At 35.1% G+C, this 25,988-nt stretch overlaps 1 protein-coding gene, 1 long non-coding RNA gene and 1 pseudogene across 5 annotated transcripts in view; 2 read left to right on the top strand and 1 right to left on the bottom strand.

The window, feature by feature from the left end:
• Positions 1–25,988, top strand: part of FBXL17 (F-box and leucine rich repeat protein 17) — a 539,173-nt gene that overhangs the window by 246,799 nt on the left and 266,386 nt on the right. The window lies entirely within an intron of this gene.
• Positions 6,354–11,730, bottom strand: LOC116542299. Its single transcript, XR_004265254.1, has 3 exons — positions 11,597–11,730; positions 11,143–11,145; positions 6,354–6,364 (listed from the first exon to the last, which is right to left on the bottom strand). It is a non-coding gene; the product is annotated as an uncharacterized LOC116542299 (long non-coding RNA).
• LOC116553953 lies at positions 12,033–14,310 on the top strand (annotated as a pseudogene).

Below are 25,988 nucleotides of genomic sequence, written 5' to 3' on the forward strand. Positions count from 1 at the left end.
TATTTTCCACTCCCACTCACAGCGTCTTGATTACTAAGATTTGAGATTTTCTGCTAATTTTAAGGTTTGTGATTCTTGGGTTAGAATGTAGAGTTCACATGTACATATGAAAGGGAGTTTTTTTTTTTTTCTTCCTGTCATTTCTTTCCTAAGCCAAGTCTCAGTTTTGACCTCACAAAACCTTTTCAGTGTTTTCTTTCTCCCCCATGATAAAAATTATATTTTAAAAGTAAATTATATTTATTATTATGTTCATGGTTATATAAAAGTGTATGACAAAGTCTTAAAGGGAACATGAAAAATAAAAACAGTTTATGTATGATTATTCCTTTGAAACAATTTTTCTCCTTTAAAATATTATTTTAATAAAGCAGTCATAAAAAGTAGAATTTTTTATAGAGACTTACCAGAACTTATATTGATTCTCAATTGTCTGGTCACTTTTTATTAGGTTATTAAGTAAATGTGGTTAAAAGAAATAGCATATTTAGATTAAAAAATCTATGCAATAGCCTCTTGAACAACCTTATTTAAAAAATGGTAATTTAATATTATTTTAAATGTAAAAGATCTTAATTTACCTGCCAATAATTATTTTTATTTATTTTGAAAATCTTTGTTCTATTCAGGTTTTGGAATAGATTTTAGCAATCTATTATGGTAATGAATTACTGCTTTAAGAAATGCAATTTGATATATTCTCAAGAGTTATGTAACTACCATGACATATTTTTACTCAGTAATTTTCATCTCAGTAGAGACGTATTTAAATAAGTAGTGTTATTCAAAATGATTCCTGAAGTCTTTTGACTCGTTTTCACTGTATAGAAAATATTAAGGTTAAAACTGCAAAGTGATTGAAGCTAAATGGGAGCCTACTTTGATTCTGAAAGAAAATGATATTCAATTAGACAATTTCATACCTGTGAGACTTTTCGACAGATAGTGGTAGGTTGTCTATTTTAAGACTGTAAATCAGACTACAGATAGATTCCTTAGAAATCTGTGTATGCAACCCTGCTTGAAGATGCATTCCCTTAATTTACAATACTGTCATCCTGTGACTGACAACTAGCGAATACATTGCATCGATTTCATAATACTTGACAGCCTATACAACTGCAGAACAAATTGGTAAAATCCCAGTTCTTGAAAAGACAGTACTGAAAGAGCCTTTCTTTTGGTTCTCTCATTCTTAACTCACGTGCTCCATCAGGATGCAGTATCAGTAGATTGATTGCTTACCATAGAAAGAAAATACTGAAATTCAGATTTTTCTGCTAACAATAGTCAAGACCGTAGAATGAGTTTTTAAGTCAATCTATTTGATACAATTCTCTGAGTATGTAATTCTCTCAGTCCTAATTGGCATAACATTTACCTAAAAATTATATCAACCAAAAAATCCCATTTAAATAGTTTTAGGGAAATGAATTCCTACATACTATGAACATAAATTTAGTAATTGAGCTTGGTTGGGCTCATTATTTTGTTGCAAATATTTAAATATCTAGATATTCCTGTTGAAATTATATTTGCTTTTGAAAAGTTTGTTTTCCTTATAGTTGGTATGATCTATAGAAATATACATGTGTAGCTGTACTCCCTGGTGTTTCCCAGTTGCTTTCTTTAGCTAGTGTTAAGTGATCTGTATCTCATTAAAATTTTAAACTGCTTGAAATAAAAATGTGCTGTAGATCTTCACATAATTTTTAACTGTACTTTGTAGACTCTTGTTGAATTTCGTATTTTAGTGTTAAGTGACCTGAATCTCTTTAAAATTTTAAACTGCTTGAGGGAGCGCTCATGGTTGCTGTTTTTTGGAGTTTCTATATGCCATAGGGCCAGTTACAATAAGGTGACAAATAATTGTTGGTATATTAACCTTTCACTTTTCATCTGTTTTGTAGCCTTCTTTTGTAATATAATAGTATTTATAGTACTGAAGCTGAGCCAGGCTAGTTGACTAAAAAATCCCTAGTAGCACAACTAACTGCTTATATTAGAAAAAATGATACCTCAAATGAGGAACATTAGCCTCCATCACAGATGGAAATCCAGTGAAAACAAAAGATGATTACTGAAAGTTGGTTACATTTTCTGATAAATTGAGGATTAAAGAGAAATTCTTTTTTTTTTTTTTTTTTTTTTTTGAGACAGAGTCTTGCTCTGTTGCCCAGGCTGGAGTGCAGTGGTGTGATCTTGGCTCACTGCAACCCCCGCCTCCTAGGTTCAAGTGATTCTTGTGCCTCAGCCTCCCCAGTAGCTAGGATTACAGTCATGAGCCACCACGCCCAGCTAATTTTTGTATTTTTATTAGAGATGTGGTTTCACCATGTTGATCAACCTAGTCTCTAACTCTTGATCTCAAGTAATCCACCCACCTCAGCCTCCCAAAGTACTGGGATTATAGACATGAGCCACTGCACCCAATGAGAAATTCTTAATAATTAATTGATATATACAGAAAACAAAAAAACACATTGTGTTATGAAAATATACAACTCTGATTTGAAAGTCCTACCAGGGGATTATTATTCAAAGGTTTGTCAATATTTAAATGGATTTATACATAGCATATTAAAAATTAATTTTTAATTCATGCTTGTTTTTTACTAGATTAATTTCATTGAAAGCCATTGGCATTTAGGAAGTTTTTAAAAAAATGTTAAAAATTATGCTTTCAGGTATATATCATATTTTCTATAGATTTTTTGAGGCAGAGTTTAAAAAAATCTATTAAAGATTTTTTTAATTGGAAACAATATCGTGCTTCATAATTTCCCGCTTCTTAGCTCCTTCCATGTCCTAAGCACTCTCTTTTCTCATCATCTTCTTAACTAAGCACCTTCCTTTCCCCAAGGGAACAAATAATGTGTCAATAATCTTTGAAACCCAAAGTCCTGTTAGTTATGCCAATTTGACTGTGCATTTTATTTATATGAGTAAGAGAAGAACATTAATGGTAATTTCAAAAAGGAAGAAAAAAGGCATAACCCCCTTGTGCCAGCACAGCTTTTTCACCCTGTTTTCTTTCCTATTATGTTTTGAACAGGACAGTGACAGTGATTTGATGTTAGTCATCACTGTAGCTCTTGAGTATCAGGATTTATCGCTGTGGGCCTCATCATAACCTAAATTTGTACTATAGTGAGAATGATAGGCAATTTGAAAGCTACTTCTACAAAGATATGTGTTGATGTCTTCCAAATTTATGATCACTTTCTTAGATAAAACTGGCTTTAAAAATTTCATATGTATATTTTTCTCCTTATTATTGTTTGCATAAGCAAACTAAAAAACAAAACACACACACACATATAAACAACAACAATATCAAGTATAATATACAGAAGCAAAGACAAGATTGAAATTGTATTGGGAACCCAAGGGTTTCTGGTGACTTCGAATGGAAATTTTGTGATGTTTATAGAAGTATTCAGTGACTGCTGAGATTTTTTCTTTTTTTTCCCTTTTACTTTTCATTAACAAGGTATTTCCTTTTTTTTTTTTTTGTGAATGTGGTGAATATTTTTTTTTCACCCAGGCTGGAATGCAGAGGCACAATCTCGGCTCACTCACTGCAACCTTCACCTCCCAGATTCAAGTGATTCTTGTGTCTCAGCCTCCCAAGTAACTGGGACTACAAGTGCCTGCCACCACACCTGGCTAATTTTTTGTATTTTTAGTAGAGATGGGGCTTCACCATGTTAGCCAGGATGGCCCCCATCTCCTGACCTCATGTTCCGCCCACCTCTGCCTCCCAAATTGCTGGGATTACAGGTGTGAGCCACCACGCCCAGCTGACAAGATATTTTCTTTTGACTCAAAATGGCTTTTTTTTTTTTTTTTTGCTTCATGTGTCTTTAGGTGAATTAAAGAATAGACTAAACGTTTTCATCTAAAATATTGTGCCATGAAAGCTTTTTAAAGTCAGTGAGCTTTGTCATCTGACCCTTCTTTTAGGAAATAGGACTTTAGCTGACTCATGCTATATATTTATTCTTATATAGCATGAGTTGCTCCAAGAATTAGTGGTATATACACACATATGTAAAATAAGCTATGACTGGTGGTAAAAAAATAAACTGTCAGTTTCTTCTTCTAGGGTCTTAGCTGTCTAGAATGTTAATAAAATTTTGTTTAATCTGAAGTAAATATAGTCTGATTTGAATTGGATGAAATTTTTACGTTTATTACTTTAGCAGGCAATTTTTAAAAACTGCTTAGTGGTTTAACAAAAGAAACTGAATCTTAAATGAAAATAGAGGGAAGTGAATGAACCTGATCTAGTTTCACCTACAAGACCTCCAAAATAGTTTTGAAGAAAATGTGCCTTTGGACTGATGATATTTTATATGCCAGGTTCTAGCCTAGTGCCCAATTTTTTTTTGGTCTGATTTTCAAACTGATCAAATTAGAGACTAAATTATGCTCTGTATTTTAGTCAAGCCATGTGCTATTAGCAGGGCACTCTAGGACTATCTCTGGTCTACAGCTGACCAGAAACTACTTGCCTCTGCACCTCTTATAACTGCACATGATTGCTCTAGAGGAAATTCTCAAAACTCCATTCCATCAGAGTAATCTAAAATTAAGCAGTTGGAAATAGGATTTTTACACTTGTGGGCTTTCAGAATTTTTGTTGACTCTTTGGGCCCTTTGGACTGTAAGAATATACAGGTGTTATGTTTCACTTGGTTACCTGCCCAGGAAAATAGAAGGGCATATACTACTAAAAAAAGATTTTCTGGTTCTTTTTCCGGTTTAGATATTTTTTGAATGATAACTGAATACCTATAAACACATCCAGCTTAAAAAGGATCCTCTCCTCCAACACAAAACTATAACATAGTTCTGGTAACACTAATGAAGATGATATGTAAATATCAGCCCAAATTTCTATTAGCATAGCCTGCTAAAGCTATCACCTTCCATCAGAACTGCCATTTTTCAAAGGTTTAAAATATTTCATTACCTGCCCCTTCCTTGCCATCCTCCATAGAATACTCCTATAGATATAAATATAAATTCTAAATATTTCATTTAGGAAGTTCTTATTCCAGGCTAACTTAAATTCTAGCTGTTATAAGTGTTATCCATTTTGTTCAGTTTTGATCATGACCTACTTTTATTGATTCTTCTGGAACTCTTACAAAACTTTCAAGCCTTCCAAGTTTATTTTTGTGTAGCTTTATTTCATCTTTCTGTATCGTACAAACAGAGAAACCCCTAAATTTAAAATCCCTTATTTATTTATTTAAGGTACATAGTAGGTGTATACATTTATGGGGTACATGAAATATTTCAATATAGGCATATAATATGTAATAATCACAGTAGGATAAATGGGATAAGATTATGTTGCATTGCATTTTAGTTTTCTAATATGTTGCTTAAATATGTATGTTTTTGGTTTCAAGCATTCTTCTTTTTTTTTTTTTTAAATAAAATACAGAATTATATAGCTTGTAGTACCTAGATAACAAAGAGAAATAGTATTAGCCGGGTTTACAAACTCTAGCCCTTTTCCTTGAACAATTTAGTTAGATAATTTCAGGGATGGTTTAGTTGAACATGGATTTTTATTCTTAGGATATTGCCCTAGTCGTTTTCCTTTCTTGAAAAGCGGATATTTGATTGTGGTTAAATTGTGAAGTTGTAAAGCTATGTTAGCTAAATTTTTTACTATGTCAGCAAGCAGAATATTGTTTGCACTTCTTTGCTTTTTAAATGCTGCTCAGGGAGCTGCGTAAGTTATAATTGATGCACAGAAGAGATTTCAAATTTTATATGCCTATAAATTGGCACTGCTACATAGACTAGAAAGATGAGATTGGAGAAGTTATTTTCCCGTGAGAATGATACAAATTACTGTCAAACTGTTTATGCTTGCTGTAAAAATATTTTCAATGTACAGGTATTTGCTTACTATCTGGGTAGCACCCTTATTAAAGTAGAATAACATTTTGAGCCAAAATGAAATGTTTTCAGTATGATTGCATATTGTAGTAGGCTGGTTTAGTCATTCCTGGACTTAAATGCCTGTAATTATGTTTGTTTTTTAAAATTCTTGAATTTGCTTAAGTTTGGAGTTTTAGAATTTTTAGGAACCATAGCGTTTATAACAGTCCAGCCTTTTTATTTTACATATGAAGAAACTGAGGCTCAGAGGTGTTAAAAAAATATGCCAAGGTCAAAGACCTAAAAATTTGCATGAATGGAATTAAAGTAAGTTTTCTTACATCACTCCGGTTCTTTTTCTTTTTCTTTCTTTCTTTCTTTTTTTTTTTTTTTTTTAACATATCTTATATTTTAGGAAATTGCCATGCTTAATATGTATTCGTTTCAGGAATATAAATGCCTTTACTTCTTCCCAGTTTACACTTAACCTCTAGATGACCTGAAATTTGCAGTGTTTAAGATGAATTTGTTGGACTCATTTGGTGAAGTTGGCCAAAACTTTAAAAATATAGACTAAAGTGGGCGTAAGCAAATATGTATCTCTTATTTTGTGAAGACAGTTTACTAATGTCAACAACAGGAGTGTAAAGTGATTCTTTACCCTAAATAAACTTCCAGTCACTGACTCAAACTTACTGCATTCTTTAATATATTTTCCTAAAGAATACTGGTTGGTAGGTGGTCTTTAGTTTTGATCAGGAGAAGAACTCCCATCCCTAGGTTCTTTGGAAATGTGAATTCTTCATTTTGTGAGTGGTGTATCATAATAATATTATGCTTTGCAAAAAAAAAAAAGTATTATGCAAAAATAATAGTTTTGCATATGAAAATACTGATTTTGACTCATCATTTAGGAATGTAGGTTTTTGTTTTACTTTCCCATTTCTCAATAGCAGAATCTGCGAGATCTAATATTTTGCAGTGATTTTTTGTGTGTGCTCCGTTGGTATACAGACAAGAAAACAGAAATAGGGAGTATCAGCTAATGAAAGGTGACAATGAGATGACAGTTTGAGGTGTGCTGAAATAGGATGAAACTAGGGTTTGCTTTCATTCAGACTGCTGGTTTTTTTCTTTCATCCTAGAAAGTAAGTTCTAAGGAAAAGACTTAGTGATATCTTTACTAAAGATTCTGTAACTTGAAAACACTAGAAAATAATTTGTTTATATTAAAGTTATCAAATGGAAATATAAACATAGTAGCCAAATATATTTCAATGCCCACAGTGACATTTATTTTAAGATTTGTGTTTAGGAATTGGCTTGCATACATGATTGCTGATCTTTAAGGTAGTTTCTCTCAATTATTTTAAGAGTTGCTCCATGTTGCTTTTTAGAGCTTCACCTGTGTTGGGGGCAAAGAAAAAGGTGGGGAGAGGGAAATTGACAGGCTAAGGCACTTCTTTCAGGAGCAAATTGCATTGAAAATAGAGATATCTGAGCAATTCTTGGGGAATCTTAACTTTGCTGTAAATAGTTTTGCCCAAACTGTGTGGTGGCGATTAAAAAAAGCAAAAGACAAAAGCTTACTCAAGCACATACACATCAACCATCACACAACAAAAAGAGACCTTTTTTTAAAAGATCCCGTATGGAGAAGTAGGAAATTTTATATGCAACCTAAGAATAAAGAGTAAAAATCACACTAAAACATGAGAATGCATGTTATCACTCAGCCTTAGCCTTTGGCCACAGATTAAGGTCATGTGTTGGCGATATCAGAAGCAGATGCTCTTATGAACTAAATGTTAGGCTAATGAATGTGATAGCACTTTTGGTAATCAGAGGTGATTGTGAGGAACATGTTGTTTTCTTGAACATGCTTTTCTGAAATGCTCTAGGAATGAGAGCATACTGTAGGAAGAGGCAGAGGCAGGAGGCAGTGCTGTCTAGATGGTTCCTCATGGGCATTTTCTGTAAAGCATTTTGCAGATAAATAATTCAGTAGACAATATTAAGAGTCGTTTGCATTTTCCTTCCTGACTTTGAGTATATGTTACTCAAGGTCCTGCTTTTGTGTGAACACACAATTGGCATTTGTTTTACATTTCTATAATGTTGATTTTCTAATTATATTCATTTCTCTCTAGAGATTATTTCTTTTTCTTTCCTGCTATATGCATGCAACTCCCATTCATGGTAAAGTAAATTACTGTAAAACGTAAGTCCATATTTTAAGGGAAATTTATAAGTGGAGTTATTAAAAGGCTGTAAGTTATCTTTGTTAAGTGTGCTCTGAATGAAGAGACCACCTAAACAGGCATTGTGTGAGCAGCAAGGCTGTTTATTCACTTGGGTTTGAGTGTGCTGAGTCTGAAAAGAGAGTCAGCAGAGGGTGGTGGGATAGGAGCTGGTTTTACAGGTTGGGGGTAAGTAATGGAAAGTTACAGTGTAGAGTGTTTTTTTTGTAAACCAGGGGCAGGGGGGTGTCACAGCATCCAGTGTTACAAGGCTGACCTATCACTTGAGGCAGGAAGAGTGGTAGAGTGTCATAAGGTCAGTTAATCAGGCCACAGGGTCCAGTGTCACAAGGTCAACTTATCAGTTGAGGAAGGAACAATGGTGAAATTTTGCAAGGTTGGGTAATCAGGCACTGCAGGAGCTAGCTATTCCTCTCCTTTTGCGATTTTTCTGTTACCTTAGACTTTCTGGCTCTGGGAGGCTATCTAGAGGTGTATGTGTGGGTCACAGGGGTCACCATTGGCATGACTGTGGTGTAATCCATGGTGCAGTCAGTTTGAAGAACCTTGCAATCTTTACAATTTCCCACAATATACTTAATTTGTGATATTTTCACAAAAAATTAAAATGTCATTGTTTATAAAGTATAGCACTGTGGTTAGGAACATGAAGTCAGGAGCCAGACCCTGAATTTGAATCTTGGCTTCGTCATATATTAGCTATGTGACCTATCAGCAAGTTATTTAATATCTGTATGCTCAGCTTCTTCATGTTTAAAATGGAGACTATCCCATCTACTTCATAGGATTTTTGTAAGAGTCAAATATATGGATATTGTACTTAGCACTTTATATTAAATAAAAACTACATATTTTAGTATTGTGATATATATAGTACCTACTATAATACCTGGTATATAATAAGCCCTTTTCAAAATGTGATTTATAATTTAGAGTATAATATTTCATTTCCTTTTAAAGATGTTTTTAATATTTATTAATTTGATTCCATCTGTCTCCTAGTACCTAGAATTAGAGTATTAGTCTTTCAAATGAAAGCAAAATTTTAAGATTGGAATAGATATTAAAAATATAGAGTAACAAAGTATCTCTTGTCATCATCTTTAAAAATAAGATAAAGAAAACTTTTAAATTATAAACATATTTTTGTATCAATTAGATTTATGTAGCATTTTCCCTTCATATAAAAAAATGGTTATATTAAAATATGCATGGACTCATTGTGTATAACTGAGAAAGATTTTCTTTCTTGCTTTACGTTTTTGTCAAGACTGTGTAGAGCATATAAATGTGTGCGTCTATTTGTCATCATTTTATGTATTCCGTTGCCAAAAAACATTAAAAAGATTTTCATTTTTTGATGTTGTTTTTTGAGAGGGAGTCTTGCTCTGTCAGTAGGCTGGAGTGCAGTGGCATGATCTCAGCTCACTGCAGCCTCCACCTCCTGGGTTCAAGCAATTCTCTTGCCTCAGCCTCCTGAGTAGGTGGGACTATAGGTGGGTGCAACCACACCCAGCTAATTTTTGTATTTTTAATAGAGACAGGGTTTCACCATGTTGGCCATGATGGTCTTGATCTCTTGACTTTGTGATCACCTGCCTTAGCCTCCCAAAGTGCTGGGATTACAGGTGTGAGCCACCACGCCTGGCCAAAAATATTTTCTTAATGGTATAACCTATTCACTTAAAAATTATTTAACAGTGAAGGGCTGAATCTGAAAGTCCTTAATTTTCTGAGCTTTTAAAGTTTGTTTTGTTTTTGGTTCTTTTTTTAAAAAAATAACATACATATGGTGATTAAGGATAGGCATTCATTCATTTATTCAATCAGTATTTGAGTGCTTCAAGGCACTGTTCTAGGCATTAAGGATACATCAGTGAAACATTTATTTATTTAGAGACAGGCTCTTGCTCTATCTCCTAGCTCTCTGCAGCCTCAAACTCCTGGGTTCAAAGGATCCTCCTGCCTCAGCCTTCTGAGTAGCTAGGACTACAGGCATATGCTACCAGGCCTGGCTGATTTTTATGATTTTTTTGTAGAGACAGAGTCTTGCTATGTTGCCTAGTCTGGTCTTAAACTTCTGGCTTCAAGTGATCCTCCTGTCTCCACCTCCCGAAGCCCTGAGATTATTCATGTGAGCCATTGTATCCAGCCACAGTGAAACTTTTAGATCAAACAATAAACTCATAATTGTATCAATTAGATTTTTCTCAATGATATAGGAACTTCATAGTCTTACTTGTGGATAGCAACCGAGTACATATTCGGTACAGAGAGCTTTTCTTTATCTGTGTCATGCAGTTAAAAAGGTTTTTTATTGTCTTCTATAAAATATCTTAGTTAATATGCAATGGTCAAATTTGAAACATCGTCTCTTACAAAGATTACACATAATAGAATTATTTATAGAACTTATATCTTATTATAAGCCACATTTTTTCATTATTTTGGATAACTAGTGGTGCTTTGCTACCTGATTTAAACTAGTTTTATTGGCCAGGCGCAGTGGCTCATACCTGTAATCCCAGGACTTTGGGAGGCTGAGGTGGGTGGAACACGAAGTCAAGAGTTCGAGATCAGCCTGGCCAATATGGTGAAACCCTGTCTCTACTGAAAATACAAAAATTAGCTGGGTGTGGTGGCGGGTGCCTGTAATCCCAGCTACTCGGGAGGCTGAGGCAGGAGAATTGTTTGAACCCAGGAGGTGAAGTTTGCAGTGAGCCGAGATCCTGCCATTGCACTCCAGCTTGGGCAACAGGGTGATACTCCGTCTCAGAAAAAAACAAAACAAAACAAAACAAAAACTAGTTCTGTTTAGGCTATTTAGTTTAGGCTATTAGTTCTGTTTAGGATCAACCTCTTTGTTTCAAAACACTGGAATAGGGGAATTTTGTGCCTTTCCCCTTCCTCACAGAGAGTTTGTGTTCCACTAAGTGACATTAAGATCCTGTTCTCAAGCTGTTTTCCTTTCACCTACTGCCTAATTTTTTGAGGTGGAAATGAAGGTAGGCGAAAGTTAATTGCAGACCAACACAAAGAGCACAATGCAGCATGTGTTTGCAATAATGTTGAATGGACACTATGAAGCAAGTCTGATGATAGGACCTGATCAAGCCATGCTCTGGAGCCAATGGGTGACCCATCAGATACCGCTGGTTATGGGCCACCTTCTTTATTTTTTGAAGTTCTATAACATGGAAATCCAGTCACAGGTTAATCTTTACTAAATTTTGTTCTACAGAATTATTTAAAAATACAGGGAAATGATCAGGAATTGCTGTTGTTATAACGTAGAGGGATTAAATAGGTTCAAAATGAGTAGATTGTGTATTCCCATTACCTTGTGCAAAATGTCTAATTCAAGTAACAAGTTAGTCTAAAGCTAATTCCTCCTCATTGGAGTATTAGATGTTCTTATTTAATTTTCTGACAATTTCATTGATCCTTAAGGCCTTATTCCAGAACTTTCTTCATTGAGGTTTAGAAAAAGAGAAATACATTCTTTCTGAAGTTGAGGGTCCTGATTTTCTCAGTGTTAACAATGGGCCCTATTATGCTGCTTCCAACTGAGCAAGGCTAGAAAGAACTTCACAGCTGGCTGGGCACCTGACATGCCCAAGGCAGGTACTCTGACCTGCTCATATAGCCCTGTTTCCTCCTGGGGAGAATAGCAGTTTCCATTCCCTGAAGTGCGTAATTTATTCCAGGCTATGAATAGAATGAGCTTGTTGATTTGGGACTCGTGGCATTCCCCTTGCACAACCTCAGGACATGATTATCCATGCCAGGGTCATGCAGGAGCTTCCCATCTGACCCTGAGCAGTCCTTACCCTGAGCACTTAACAAGAGTGATAAGAGGCTATTGGAATGTCACATTCCCTTGAATTTATTTATATATTTAATAAGGTACTGGCATCCTCTTTTGCTTTTATCTAAGCCTGACTTTCTAGGAACTTGATTACAAAAAGTCTATTAACTCAGTGAGTTGTTAGATTAACTATATTAATACATGAATCAGGAAAATCATAGTCCTATAATGTTTCCTTTTACAGCACATGTGTTTTTTGAGTTCATAAAGTATGCAGAGCACTGCATTAGGTTTTATCAGTGACACAGAAATAAACAGGAAATAATGGTCCTGCTCCTGAGGCGAGACAAAAACTAGAGACAGAGAAATTTGACAGCAAGTAGAAGGAAACATATTAATGAATAAAATTATGAGTACCTTGGTATAACCAAATACTTGTGTTTTATTTAAACACAAAGGACAGACAACAGAGAGAGGGTGATTAGGAAAGACTTCCTGTAGATAGCAAATTGTACTAAATCTTGGAGTACTTAAATAGGGCTCAAAAGAATGAAAGGGTCACTGTCATGAGTAGTTTTTGCTAGGTATGGGAGAATTGTTATCTTCATACCTGACGTGACTACTTTGTGGTTGCTCAGTAATTTTTGAATTGAAACAATTCTCTCCGTAGAGGAAGAAAGATTAAGGCCTCTAACAGAAGAATCAGCCCAAGTACTTCAGATTCTGATGTCCTTCAGGCATATGGATTTGTGAACAGAAGAGAGGGACATATATTAAAATTAACATATTTGAAACTTGACTATATTTTGTGCTTTAATTATAGAAATGAATAGGAAAAATAGGAGTGGACATTTATCATTTACTATTGGCCAATTTAAGAAAAAAAAAACAAAAGAGAAGTTGAGGAAATAGATAAGATAGTGAGATGGAAATTTCTGATGGAATTTCTAACGGAGAATTAGACTAAGAAGAAAATAGTCAAATCATAACTTAGACTTAAAAAAAAATTTAAGAGTATTGGCCGGGCACAGTGGCACAAGCTTGTAACTCCAGCACTTTGGGAGGCCGAGGTGGGTGGATCATGAGGTTAGGAGTTTGAGACCAGCCTGTCCAATATGGTGAAGCCTTGTTTCTACTAAATGATACAAAAATTAGCTGGGCGTGGTGGCACACGCCCATAGTCCCAGCTACTCAGGAGGCTGAGGCAGGAGAATTGCTTGAACCTGGGAGGCGGGGGTTGCAGTGAGCCGAGATCGTGCCACTGCATTACAGCCTGGGTGACAGAGTGAGCCTCCACATCCAAAATAAAAAATAAAAATAAAATAATTAGAGTATTGACTTAATTTAGGTACTATGCCAGGTATTTTTCAAAGATTTTAAAATATCTGGAAAATACTCCACATTGTTTCAGTCTTAGTGGCCTGGCAGCTATGTAAAGCAAACAATTGCAGCAATTTGAAATGAGTGCCTTTTGCATATATGAATAAAGTGTGGTGAACTAGGCCAGAAGAATAAGGAAATATATAAAGGATAGGGGAGGCTCCCCAGAGGAGGTGGCGTCTCATTTGAATCTTCATGGGTGAGTTAGGAGTTTTTTTGGGAGAAGGGAATATAGTAAGCGTGTTCCAGAGAAAACAAGATGTATACAGATAGAGAGATCAGAAGGATCACTGCATGTGTGACAAGTTGGGTGTGTCCAGAACACAGCATAAGCCTGGAGGTCATAGTGAGAGAGGGGTCTAGAGAGGTAAGTAGCAGCCAGAGCATGAAGGGCTATGGATATTATACCAAGAATTTAAAATATTATATGTACATGATGGGAAAGCATTGAATGACTTATGCCAAAAAACAAAATTCGAAACACCTGCATACTATGGACTACAGAGGGAGATCATAAGAAAGACAACCACTCTTCTGGGGAGGTTGCCTTCAGGTACTCAAAAGGGTCCAGCGTTTGACATACTGATGTAGGCTTTCCTACAACAAAGCCTCTAACAAAATTAGGCTGTCCCGAATCCCTGGTAATAGCATTGTTTACCTTTATACCAAGAAGGTTGGGAAAGCACCAAAATCTGCATATGGCATGTGCCCAGGCAGACTTTGAGGGGTTCGTGCTATAAGATCTAAAGTTCTTATGAGATTGTCCAAAACAAACAAACATGTCGGCAGGGCCTATGGTGGTTCCATGTGTGCTAAATGTGTTCATGACAGGATCAAGCATGCATTCCTTATTGAGGAGCAGAAAATCGTTGTGAAAGTGTTGAAGGCGCAAGCACAGAGTCAGAAAGCTAAATAAAAAATGAAACTTTTTTGAATATTAAAAATGAAAAGACTTGCAAAAAAGAAAGAAAGAAAGACAACCCACCAGAGAAGGTTGCAAAGCCCCAGCGAAGAAGATAATGACATCTTAAATGTCAGTAGTGAAAACCAAAATGGGAAAAAAAGGATGAACTTAAGTGGTATCAGGGATGTGTTGCAAAAGGTCTTACCCATGTGGAGGCTGAGGGAGATGAGGGACTCTAGAATTTTCTCAAGTTTTTAGATTGAGCACCTGGGTAGATGGGATACTGTAACAGAATTGTGGAAAGCTACAGTACAAACAACTTTTGGATGGAAAAGAATGGACTCAGTATTGACTGTGTTGAATTTGAAGTTATTTTAGGTCCACCAGGCAGGGATGTCCCTTAGGCAGTTGGATTTGAATCTGAAAATGGAAGTCAGGACTGGAGATAAGGATTTTGGAATCATCCAGGATATAGGTTATAGTGAAAAATCTTATATATGCGTGGAGTTTTAAGAAGAGAACCGGCTCAAGTGTTATACTCAGGAAAGCACAAACAGTAGTTCTGAGCAGTGATAATACGTGAAAAAATCCCGAGGTAGAACTATACCATGTCATTAAGGCAGCCCACCTGCCAGCTGTTATGTGGTAATACCAAATAATGGAAACTTCAGCCTCCTGCCATCTCTTTCATTTTCATTCCTTACGGTTCCTAGTATTCTGACGAAGAAGAATCCTTGAAGGAGTTTTTCCCTGCTGTCTAATGTAGGGCTTCCCAGACTGTGCTTTCTAGAGCATTTCTGGTAATTCTGCAAGATGTTAATAAGCATTTACAAACTCCTATGTCAAAAACTGAAATATGAAACATTTCTTAATTGCAATCCTTCTTAACACCTTTAATAATGTACACCAGGAATTTCTAAGAGGGACTGTAGTTAGTAGCTCCTTCCTGAGTTCCCCCCACCACAAACCACAGACCTCTTTTCTTTAGGGACTACCTATTAATATCTCAATTTTTTTTTTGAAAAATGCTCATTTTTTGATTGGAGAAATTAATGTCATCTTCATCGTCATTTGGGCTTTCAATATTTGAGGGTCTTTTGTATATGAAAGGTATACTAATAGTTACTGTGTTTTAATTTATAAAGCTGAGTATTTTCATAAGCCTTTAAGCTCAATTTATAAATCTTATTTTATTGATAAATCTAGTAATTTGGGATTATATTTAAAACACTCATTTTCATTTATTCCTTAATTAGTGATCAGTTAGCTTATACATTTGACAGATTAAATTCTCCTAAACATTTCACATCATTTTCAAACTTGATTAATTGCATTCCTTTAGACTTTTCAAACTGTAACCCCCAATATGCTTAATTTTCCCAAGCACACTAAATTGAGAAGGCAGCTTTACAAATCTAATACAAGTCTTCCTGAGCACTTTCACACTGAAAGCCAAATGCATGCCTTAGTCAATCAGTTTTCAAACACTCTGTATAAACTTAGTCAATCAAACTGTCCTTCAGTATTTCAAATTAAAATGTCAAGATTACTGCTAATTGTTTTAAAATCTTTTAAATACAAACCACAAGCCTTAAGTATCGATTTCCTAATGTGTCAGATTCTCTTAAATGTTTCACACACTTGAAATAACAAGTGAAATATTCCTAGCCCTAACAAAAGTATGAAAATTACTATTTTCACCAATTCCATTTTTTAAAATATATTCTTTCCCTGTTTCTGGTTGAGGGTCACCCACCTGAAGGGCAGAGAATTACCCTCAGCCCCGCTAAAGCTGAGGATAGAAGCTGCTGGCCAGATTGGGAATGAAATACCTGGGTGTTAATTCCAGGATGGATCTATCTGAGCTGTGTTTTTTTTTTTTTTGCATGATAAGAATTTTTTGTGTACATAAATTTTTTTGAAAACTTTATTACGCATCTGTCGTCCCATTATTCTTTATCTTATTAACCAGTTTTATTATTTTTAATTGCCCAGTTTGAATTAATGATATTCACTACCCTGCCATGGATTGTAGTTAATCTCTTAACTACGTAACTTGATTCTCCACCTGCTTTATATTTTGTTGTTCTTTCTCCTAGAATGCTATTCTTTAATAATTTCACTGATAAAAGGCAAAGAAGCCCTTACTATGCTCCTTATTATAGGCTTTCTTAACTTTAGTGTTTTTCTTGTTTCTGCTTTCTTTTTTGTTTACTATACTCCTACGGCGATTTTGTTCACTGTCACCTTTATTTCAAAATTTTCTTTTCGTCTTTTTTCAGGCCATGACTTATTAAGTAAAATTTCCAAGCCAATGGTTATTTAGCTTAAAAACAAACAAAAACATGGAAGGTGGTCAGCTTGTCATGTTACTTACTTTCCGTGTGATTTTGGACAAGCTCATTTTAATCTCTGAGCCTTGACTGCCTCAGCTTTTAAACCAGATGAATATCTTACCTGTCTGCAGGCAGGAGCCAAATGAGAAAACATCTTGGGGCTTTCTCTTTCCTCTCCGATAGCTCTAATTCTTACTGCTTTACATCTTGCTCAGTTGCTCTTTACTGACATGATCTGTATATGCGGGTCATTTTGTAGAACTACTCAGAGAAATAACTTTTTCAACCTTTAATTAGTTGTAAATATTTAAAAACTGGGAGATTTTACTCTTTTATTTCCTAATGATGGAAAGATGTGAAAATACTGTGTCTGCATTTCTCCTTCTCCCCAGCAGCCTGAGCTGACTTCTGTCTAGCGTCCTGTGCTTTCCAATTTGCCTCAGTGCCCACCGCATCCGTTTTATAATGAATTGAGCCAATGAGGTTTACATAGATACAGTTGGTGTAAAAAATAAGGTCACTTCTAGAATTTAAGGCCCTAAGTTCATGTATATGATATATGAGCTTTTTAAAGAAAAGAAAGTTTTAAATACTATAAATTTTTTGTATCAGCTTCAACCTATATATATACTCAATTCTCATGTAAAAACTAACTTAGGTTTAAAAAAACCAGTGAATAAAGCTCATGCTTCTCCTATTTCTGTTTTCTTTTTTCTTCCAGTGTGAACATTCTGATTTTCTGTTGGGTACTAGGAAGAGGTGGATACTTTTGTTTGCTTAACATGAGGACTTACTGTTCTATCAGGTTATTGCACTTGGACAAATAGATACCTTCCTATATTTCCGAATAATTATTCCTCAGGTTTTTTTCTGATATGTCTTGAATTTGCCCAATTGTCAGGTAATTGATGCAGTCATTTAAGAAATTTCTTGGGGATTATGATCTTGTATACACTTAAAAGAGTGGACACCATATTGAAATTACTACGTTTTTTGGACTGCATTTCTGTGTAGAATTGGAGACACTCTGTTAATATTCCAGATAAGAAATCTGCTACATGTTTGTCATTTACCGTGGTTTTCTCGACTTAGGACATGAAATTCTATCAAGCAGCTTGAGAGCAATATTAAAAAATGATGTAGCATCACAAGCCAATGATAAATATGTTCACCGTAAGAATTTAAATGTGGTGAATAGATGCAATAGTGTGATTAGCATTCAGTGGCCTATCTCTAATTTTCTTTACCTGCATTGAAAAGCCAACCAAGCTTGAAACATTTTCAGTGTGCCAAGCATTTGTGTGCTCCACTCAGTATCAGGGTAAATTTTGCCCCTTTGAATGTCTTTCTGATATACATAGTTTGAAAAACAAATGTCCACAAATAAGAATATAAAAGTCACTTAGTATCCTACACCGTCACAAACAAAGAATGTGGGGCTACTAGCACACAACAACTTTATTTCTCATTATTGGCTATAAATTATTTTCTTGCCTAATTTGTTTCAGTCAGACATTTAGTGATGTATACCTAATTCTCTTTCATTAACAATCACAATTAATATAAACGATGATTTATGCTTGATGTCATACTGAATTTATAATAATTTGGAAACAAGAGACAACTTATAGAGAATTGAATGGAATAAACTCTGTAAGATACAAAACAAATCGGAAGTACTTTAAGAGTAAGCAAATTGTGATGATGCACAATAAATACATAAACAATTGTGAAGTTCTGGGAATTGGATTTTGTAAAATGTGTACATGTTATATTCATACAACGGTGTATAAATTCTTTGGGAGGGATACTTTCTTTTTTATTTCATTAGAATGATAATGAAAATTAGCTTCATGACCTTCATATACAGCACTGCTGCGTAATACAAATAGTTAACTGCCACAAGTCTATTTCTATAACTGAAAGAGACATACAAAGGATTATGTTGTTTAAAGGACTCAAAATTAATAATTATAAATTTCTTCTACATGTAAAAGTTCTAAAAAATAGAAGAAACTGAAATGGATATTTCTTAACTAATTATGCCTTAAATCTGATGCACATTTTCTTTTGAAAAGCCAATTTTCTGAAGAATAGTTCTACACAGCTTCATTCCTGGCATGACTATTTCAGGTGTAGTGTTCAGGGATTATTTCAAAGCAGACAGATATGTGATATAGAATGATTCTGGGGACAGACTTTCCAGATTAACAAGAAAAGAGAATTTTAAATTAGGTATACCTAAAATTGGATATTTTTTATGTGAGGAGTGCTTAATTCAATGGGGACATTTCTCAGAGAGATTTATTACTTTTTGATGGTGGCTCTGTGACTTTTATGAGAGTCCCTCAGTAGCTGTCCTCCATCAGAGAACATCTCAGAATTACTTTTTTTCTGTCCACTTCCCTGTATTTTTCATTTACTTTACTATATTTGCTCACATTTATTACCCCTATTCATATTTCCTTCCATTCTTGATCCATTGTAAGAAAATTTAAGAAAAAAATTTTCCCAACACATACACATATGTGTATATAAGCTATATATATGTATATGTATGTGTATACATAGTTTGAAAAACAAATGTCCACAACTAAGAATATAAAAGTCACTTAGAATCATACACCGTCACAAACAAGGAATGTGGGGCCACTAGCACACAACAACTTTATTTCATATTATTGGCTATAAAATTATTTTCTTACCTAATTTGTTTCAATCAGACATTTAGTGTATGTACCTAATTGTCTTTCATTAACCTCACACTCAATAATATAAATGATGATTTATATTTGTATATATGCTATATATATGTGTATGTATGTGTATAGCATATATACACACAATGCAAGCTTAGCATAGCGTCTGTCTCTCTTGCACATTAGATTTAAAGGCTCACTAGCTAAAATGTGTTTAAAAATTGCAGATTATATCCTGTCTTTTAATTTAGAAGATAAAGAGATTGAGATCTAGCCAGGTTAGCCACATGCCCATGTGGTCTTCAGACAGAAGCATAGCTCAGATGGGAAGGCATGACTCTGATGCCCTGCCCATACCTTCCCTTCAATACTGCCACATCTGGATGAAGGAGGTCTGGGTGAAAGTAAGAAGTATAAGAAAGACTGGGTGAGGTATTAGCAAACTCTAGATTGCAGTCAACTTGATCACTATATGCTAGGCAATTTTAGGACTATGACTTTCTATAAAAAAGTAAGTGGAGGTAGAATAGATGAAGAACATTAGAAAGATTAATTAAGAATATGAATGGTGAATTAAGAAAAAGCTTGGGACCAATGAGATGTGACATAATATCAACCCCCACTTTACCCCTATTTTAGAGTAGTATCAGAAGATATCAGAGGAAGTAAAGTTTTATGAAAATACAATATTTGTTAAATTTAGAATATTTTGACCTTGAAGCATGTTAGCATACCATTTCATCTATCGATGTTTGATTGGGATCTTTTTACAACTTTCATTTTGCTCTTGATCATGTTCGTGCATTCCTTCTTCTTCTTAAGAAGTAATATATTTTAATACCTGATTAAATGCTTTGTTCACTAATTCTATCACCTATTTATATGTCTATTTATATTGATTGTTTTTTCTCCTCATTATGGGATATGTTTTTTTTCTGTTTCTTTTCATGCCTGGTAATTTTGACTGGATGACAGACATTATGAATATTTTGTTGTTTGGTATTGATCTAAAATTTTTTAAAAAATATTTCTGGAGGCTGGGTGCGGTGGCTCACGCCTGTAATCCCAGCACTTTGGGAGGCCAAGGCGGCTGGATCATGAGGTCAAGAGATCAAGACCATCCTGGCCAATATGGTGAAACTCCATCTGTACTAAAAATACAAAAATTAGCTGGGCGTGGTGGCGTGCGCCTGTAGTCCCAGTTACTTGGGATACTGAGGCAGGAGAATTGCTTGAACCTGGGAGGCGGAGGTTGCACTCCTTCGGCACTGCACCAGAGATTGGGCCACTGCACTCTAGCCTGGTGCCTGGCGATGGAGCCAGATGCTTCTCAAAAAAAAAAGAAAAAAAGAAAAGAAAATATTTATGGGTCTTGTTCTGGGAAGAGTGAAGTTGATTGGGCACAGTTTGATCATCTTTGGCTTGCTTGTAAGCCTTTTTGGTAAATCCTGAACAGTGTTTATAGTCAAGGGCTAATTTGGCCACACTAGTGAGGCTTTGCCCTTCTGAGCCCTTGACTCAATGCCCTGTGAATTAGCAGGTCATTTCTATCCAAGATCATTGAGTATCAAGGCCTTCATAAGCTCCAGATATGTTCCACTTCTTCCTTAATGATGGTTCTTTCTCTGGAGTCAGTAGTTTTCTTTTATATATGACCAGACAAGTATTCAACCAAAGACTCAATTGGACTGTGCCTGTCTCCAGAGCTTGCTCACTCGCCCTTTCTGTGCAGCTCCCTCCATTCTGGTACTCTTCCCAGGAGATTCTGGCCAACTTGGTGTCCTAGAGCCCTAAACTCTGTCTTCTGAACCAAGCAAGACTGTTGGGCTCTGTTTGGAATCTTCTTCCCCATGCCACATCTGGAAACTCTTTCCAGGCAGTGAACATTTTACTTATGCATATTGCTGTCCTCATTTGTCTCCCTTCTCTCAGATATTATTGTGCAGCATTACCCCTTATTCAATGTGTGTCAACAAGTTTATGATACACAGTGCTAACGTGATCTATATACTGGGTTCTCTGAACACTGCTTGAACTGCTGTAAGCTCAAAGGCAGAGCCTTATCAATTTATTTGCAAACATTTATTGAGAGTTCATTACATAATAGGATTTTCTTAATTATTGGAAATACAGAGATGAATAAAGTGTGGTCCCATAGCCTTGATGAGAAATCTAGCATGTACAGTTTTTTTACACTGACTGAGATTAAAAGATTATTATAATTGGAGATTATCCTGAGAGATCAGAAGGTCTTAGAAACTTTGTGTTTGCAGTATGTAGCATATAACTAGATCCTGTATACAGCATTCAATAAATACTAAATGATGAAGGATAGTGCAGCTAATTTATAGGCATATTCTGCTAAGAAATGCTTACAGCTTTTTTTCTTAGTTCCCAAGAAAAGATAGCTTAAATCAATAAGAATATGATGATGTATGTTTTAGAGAGAAAAAAATCTAACTTATTTTAATTTGGACTATCATGAATATTATTTATTGACAATTCCAAAAAACTTTAAATGTCACATTGGTATCTAAGTTATATAGTCTTGTTTTGCTTCTAATTGTCATATCAAACAATTGAAAAGTACCAATCCTATCAAACCTTCATTTGTAACTGCTGCTTTCCCTTTCTTCTTTTTTTATTCTTTTGCTTATTTCTGTTCATGTTTTGAAAAGCAGGGTCTGCAGATAGTTATTTATATGTATGAATTCACTGGTTCATTCTAGTGCGAAATAGGTCATTCTGGAACAGTGAGAAATGTGATTGCTGAATTTCAAGCAGTTTTTGCTGCTCAGCTGGATCTGTAGAAAAAGGAAAGGGGTCAGGCCAGCACTTGTTGAAGATTTCTTGTTGCCATTGTCCTAGTGAAAGAGACTTGATGCTGGTGAATGTGAAGTATTCAATATATTAGGGAGTAGGAAAGGGAGGCTTAGTACCAAGTTTAATAATTATTACAATATTTTATTTTAACTGCTCTTTAGATGGTTAATACAAAAAACACCAAAAATGCCATCCTAATAAAGATGTGTAGGGCTCTTTCTCCTTAAAAAAAACTAGGTCCAGCAAATAATAGCACTGTGAAAATTTTGAGGCACAAATTCGCCTGTTTTTTTGTTTGTTTGTTTGTTTGGTTTTTTTTGCATGCCAATGTACTGAAAAAGAAAGAAAACTGCAGTAGGATTGGCAGGTTATGATTCTCGTAAAAAATTAAAAAAAGTTAAACAAGAAAATAAAGAATGCTTTGAAAAAATTATACATTACTCAATATTTAAAAATGAAAATCATTTAATCTTGCGCCTTCTTTTCCTGTGTGGAAATTAGGGTTGTAAATAGGAAACTACTTTCAAATGGTAAACTGTTTACAAACTTGACAAAAAGAGCCATTAATTAAAATCTAATTCCCACATTCAAGTGGCAATTTTGTATATGAATACAGCCATTAATTCATAGGTTTCTTTTTCTTTTTTGTATGACATAGTTGTAATTTACTGCAATTATTTCCATTAATATCTAGTTAAGAAATTTCAGAAATTCTATATTTAGAAAATGTACTTTAGTCTATTTCAGTTGTTAATATAAATAAATAGGCTGCATTACTGAAGAATTTCTTTCAAATTAAACTTGAAGAGAGAATCTTATAAGAGATTAATTCAAAATTATGCTCAGGTTCTGCTTGGGTATTCTTGAATCCAGTGGTTTTTCTCATATTTGTTTTAAAGCAAGTGAGTGAGAATGAGTACTGACAGAACAGTGAGAGCTTTGCTTGGCTGGCCATGGAGCAGGTGTAAGCTACGGGCACACCCTTTCCATTTAGGAGCTGTGTGGTACTGACAGACTATGATCTTAATCACTTATTGACCTGTAAGCCAGAAGAGAATGAAGGTGTCTGACTCAGTCATATGGCAGACTTTTAAATGGAAATCTTCATTATAAAGAAAGGGAATTCTTTCTCTGATTTTAACAGAATGGGAGTGTTCTCTCCCTCATCCCCATGACCCTACCTTCTGTGGACTGATTGAATTTGTTTGGAAACGGATTCAGATAAAATGTAGTATTGTGATTAAAGCTATCTCCGAACATTTTAATCATGTGTTGCTCTTGTATTTATATACATTGTTTACATTGAGCTAATGCAATAACGTAATTAAAGATTCCCCTAGGACTGTATAGAAATCTGGGAGTGGGGCACTAACCGGTATTCCATTGTGTGGGGGAAGGAAATTTCTCTTCTTATCCTTTACTAGGTTTATGGCCAAGACCCCTATAAGAAGACAGATTATCAAGAAAAAAAATACAAATTTATTTAAATATAAGTTTTAGGTGACATAGGGGCCTTCATAAGGAAATTAAAACTTAAAGAAACAAGTAAACCTGTATATTTTTATGCTAGGTTTGATGAAAAAGTCAGTCAATACAGAGAAGTATGATTAGACAAAAGGATTATGAACTAATGGTAATAAACTGTGAAGAACTTAGCAAGTCTTGTTTGTTGAGATTCTCTTCTGTGTCCCTGTATCATCAGAGATGAGGATGTTCCTTTCTTGTGGATATAGAATGGACACCTCTCACATGAAGGTCTTATGACCTGCTTCAGGGGAAGGTTAGAAAAAGGATGTGGGGAAGGTGAGAGTGATCTTCCTCCTTCTGCTGTTTTCTCAAATGCCAAGGTATCATATTTTGGGGTAGTGTGTCCTGACCCTCCTCAATCCTTTCCATTACTCTTTGTTCTGCCTTTTGTAAACCTCAGGTATTTCCCTTATTGTTCTCCCTTTTTACTTTCCCAATAGATCTTTGCAAGTGTGTCTTTTGGCCCACAGGGGAACCAGATATAATGGGGGTGCTTTTCCTAACTTGCCTTATTTTAAGTAAGGACACAGATCTAGGATTTCTAAGGAGTGTCCTACTTAGTGCTGAAAAAATTGAGAGGATTATCAATCAGTGTTTTTTATAGTAGAAAACTAAAGGAAACATTTAGAAATCTTTAGTAATAGTTACCCATGTCTTTATTTAAATGTATAGATCTATCCTAACATGATTATTCTTAGACATAACAACTTCATTCATTCATGAATCTATCAAACCTCTAAACATGCTAGATGTGCAGCCCTAAGTGCCCAAAATTGACTCCTATATCTAAAGAGCTTATAATACTTCACAGTTTTCTAAACACTTTCATTGAGATTCATCTACATATTTAACAAATACTTGTTGATCTCCCTATTTTTAGCACTGGAGTTACAGCAGTGAATAAAATAAAACTCCACTGCCTTTGTGAAGTTATATTCCAGCAGGAAAAATGATAATGGACAAGTAGAAATATTATTTACCTCACACAGTGCTAAGAAAAGTGTAAGAGATTAAATGGATGTAGAGGGTGGGGTGTGCATTTGCAGTTTGAACTACAGCTCATGGAGGAGCTGGCGCTGGAGCAGAAACTTGAGTAAAGTCAAGGAGTAAACCACCTGGATAAAAGAGTAAACAATAACTAAAAAGTTCTTGAAACAGAAACACATTGGTGTGTTTGAGAAACCAAAAGAAGGGCAGTATAGCCAGACCAAATCAGAGCAAGAGGGAAAGGTAGCAAATAAGGTTGGGGTGCTAGCCAAAGGGCAGATTATGTTGGGCCTAATAGGTCATGCAAAGGGGTCTGAATTTTATTCTAGGTGCAATGGAAAGCCATTGGAATTTTGAACAGGAGAATGACAGGCTCTCAGTATTGGTTCAAAAGAATCATGCTGGCTAGTGGGTTGTGAGGAGATAGTACTGGGGAAAGGATGGGAAGCAGATAAATCAGGAAGCATGTTGCAGTAGCTTAAGTGAGATATGATAGTGGTGTCCACTTGGGTAATAGGAATGGAGATTATGGGAAGTAGTCAGCTTTTATATATATTTTGAGGATAGAGCCAATAGCATTTGCTGCTGACTTGGATGTAGGAACTCAAGAGAGGAGTTAAGATGACCCCCCTATGCTATTGCTCCAAACTGCAGTTTAGGAATGGAGGTTCCAATGTAAGAAGCACTTTTCCAAAGCTACTTCTGTTTTAGAACCTGGATTAACACTGAAACAAACTTAAAGTTTTTCTTGTTTTTTTTTTTTTTTTTTCTTTTCTTTTCTTGCTTTTTTTCTTCTGTTCCGAAAACTAAGACCATTCTGGATTTAAGCAAGGAGGCGATATTCTGGATATCTGCACTCTAAATATAACAAACACCCTTATCACCGTAAGGGTCACACACAGTTTCATTGTGGGTTTTTTTTGTTTGTTTTGTTTTGTTTTTCTGAAAGCACACACTCAAGATCCTAAAAAAAAATCTTTAAGATTGTTTCATCCCTTCCATTCCATGCCTCCTTTCCTTAGTAGGACAGTAATGAATGATCGACAGCCACGTGTGCTTTTAGAAGGAGAAAGGAATACTTAAAGAAGGGCTCTTATGAAGCAGAAACAGAACAGGAAAGAGAGAATACATTGGGAATTGAAGTACCTTTCATTTATTTGTATATATTATTCTGTATCCAACTCCTTTTCTTGTACCTTGTCAGCCTGGATGTCCAGATAAGTTAAGGCTGATCTTAGTCCAAGCTGGAAATAAAGTTGGGGACTGCAGATAATTTTTGTTTTCATTATTAAGAAATTATCTAACTTACAGACATTGCTTATGTTGTATTACATACGTGACACTTATCAAAGTGCTTAT

This window comes from Sapajus apella, unplaced genomic scaffold (genome assembly GCF_009761245.1).
Source record: "Sapajus apella isolate SASKATOON/1434 unplaced genomic scaffold, GSC_monkey_1.0 scaffold1, whole genome shotgun sequence".
NCBI classification, from domain to species: Eukaryota; Metazoa; Chordata; class Mammalia; order Primates; family Cebidae; genus Sapajus; species Sapajus apella.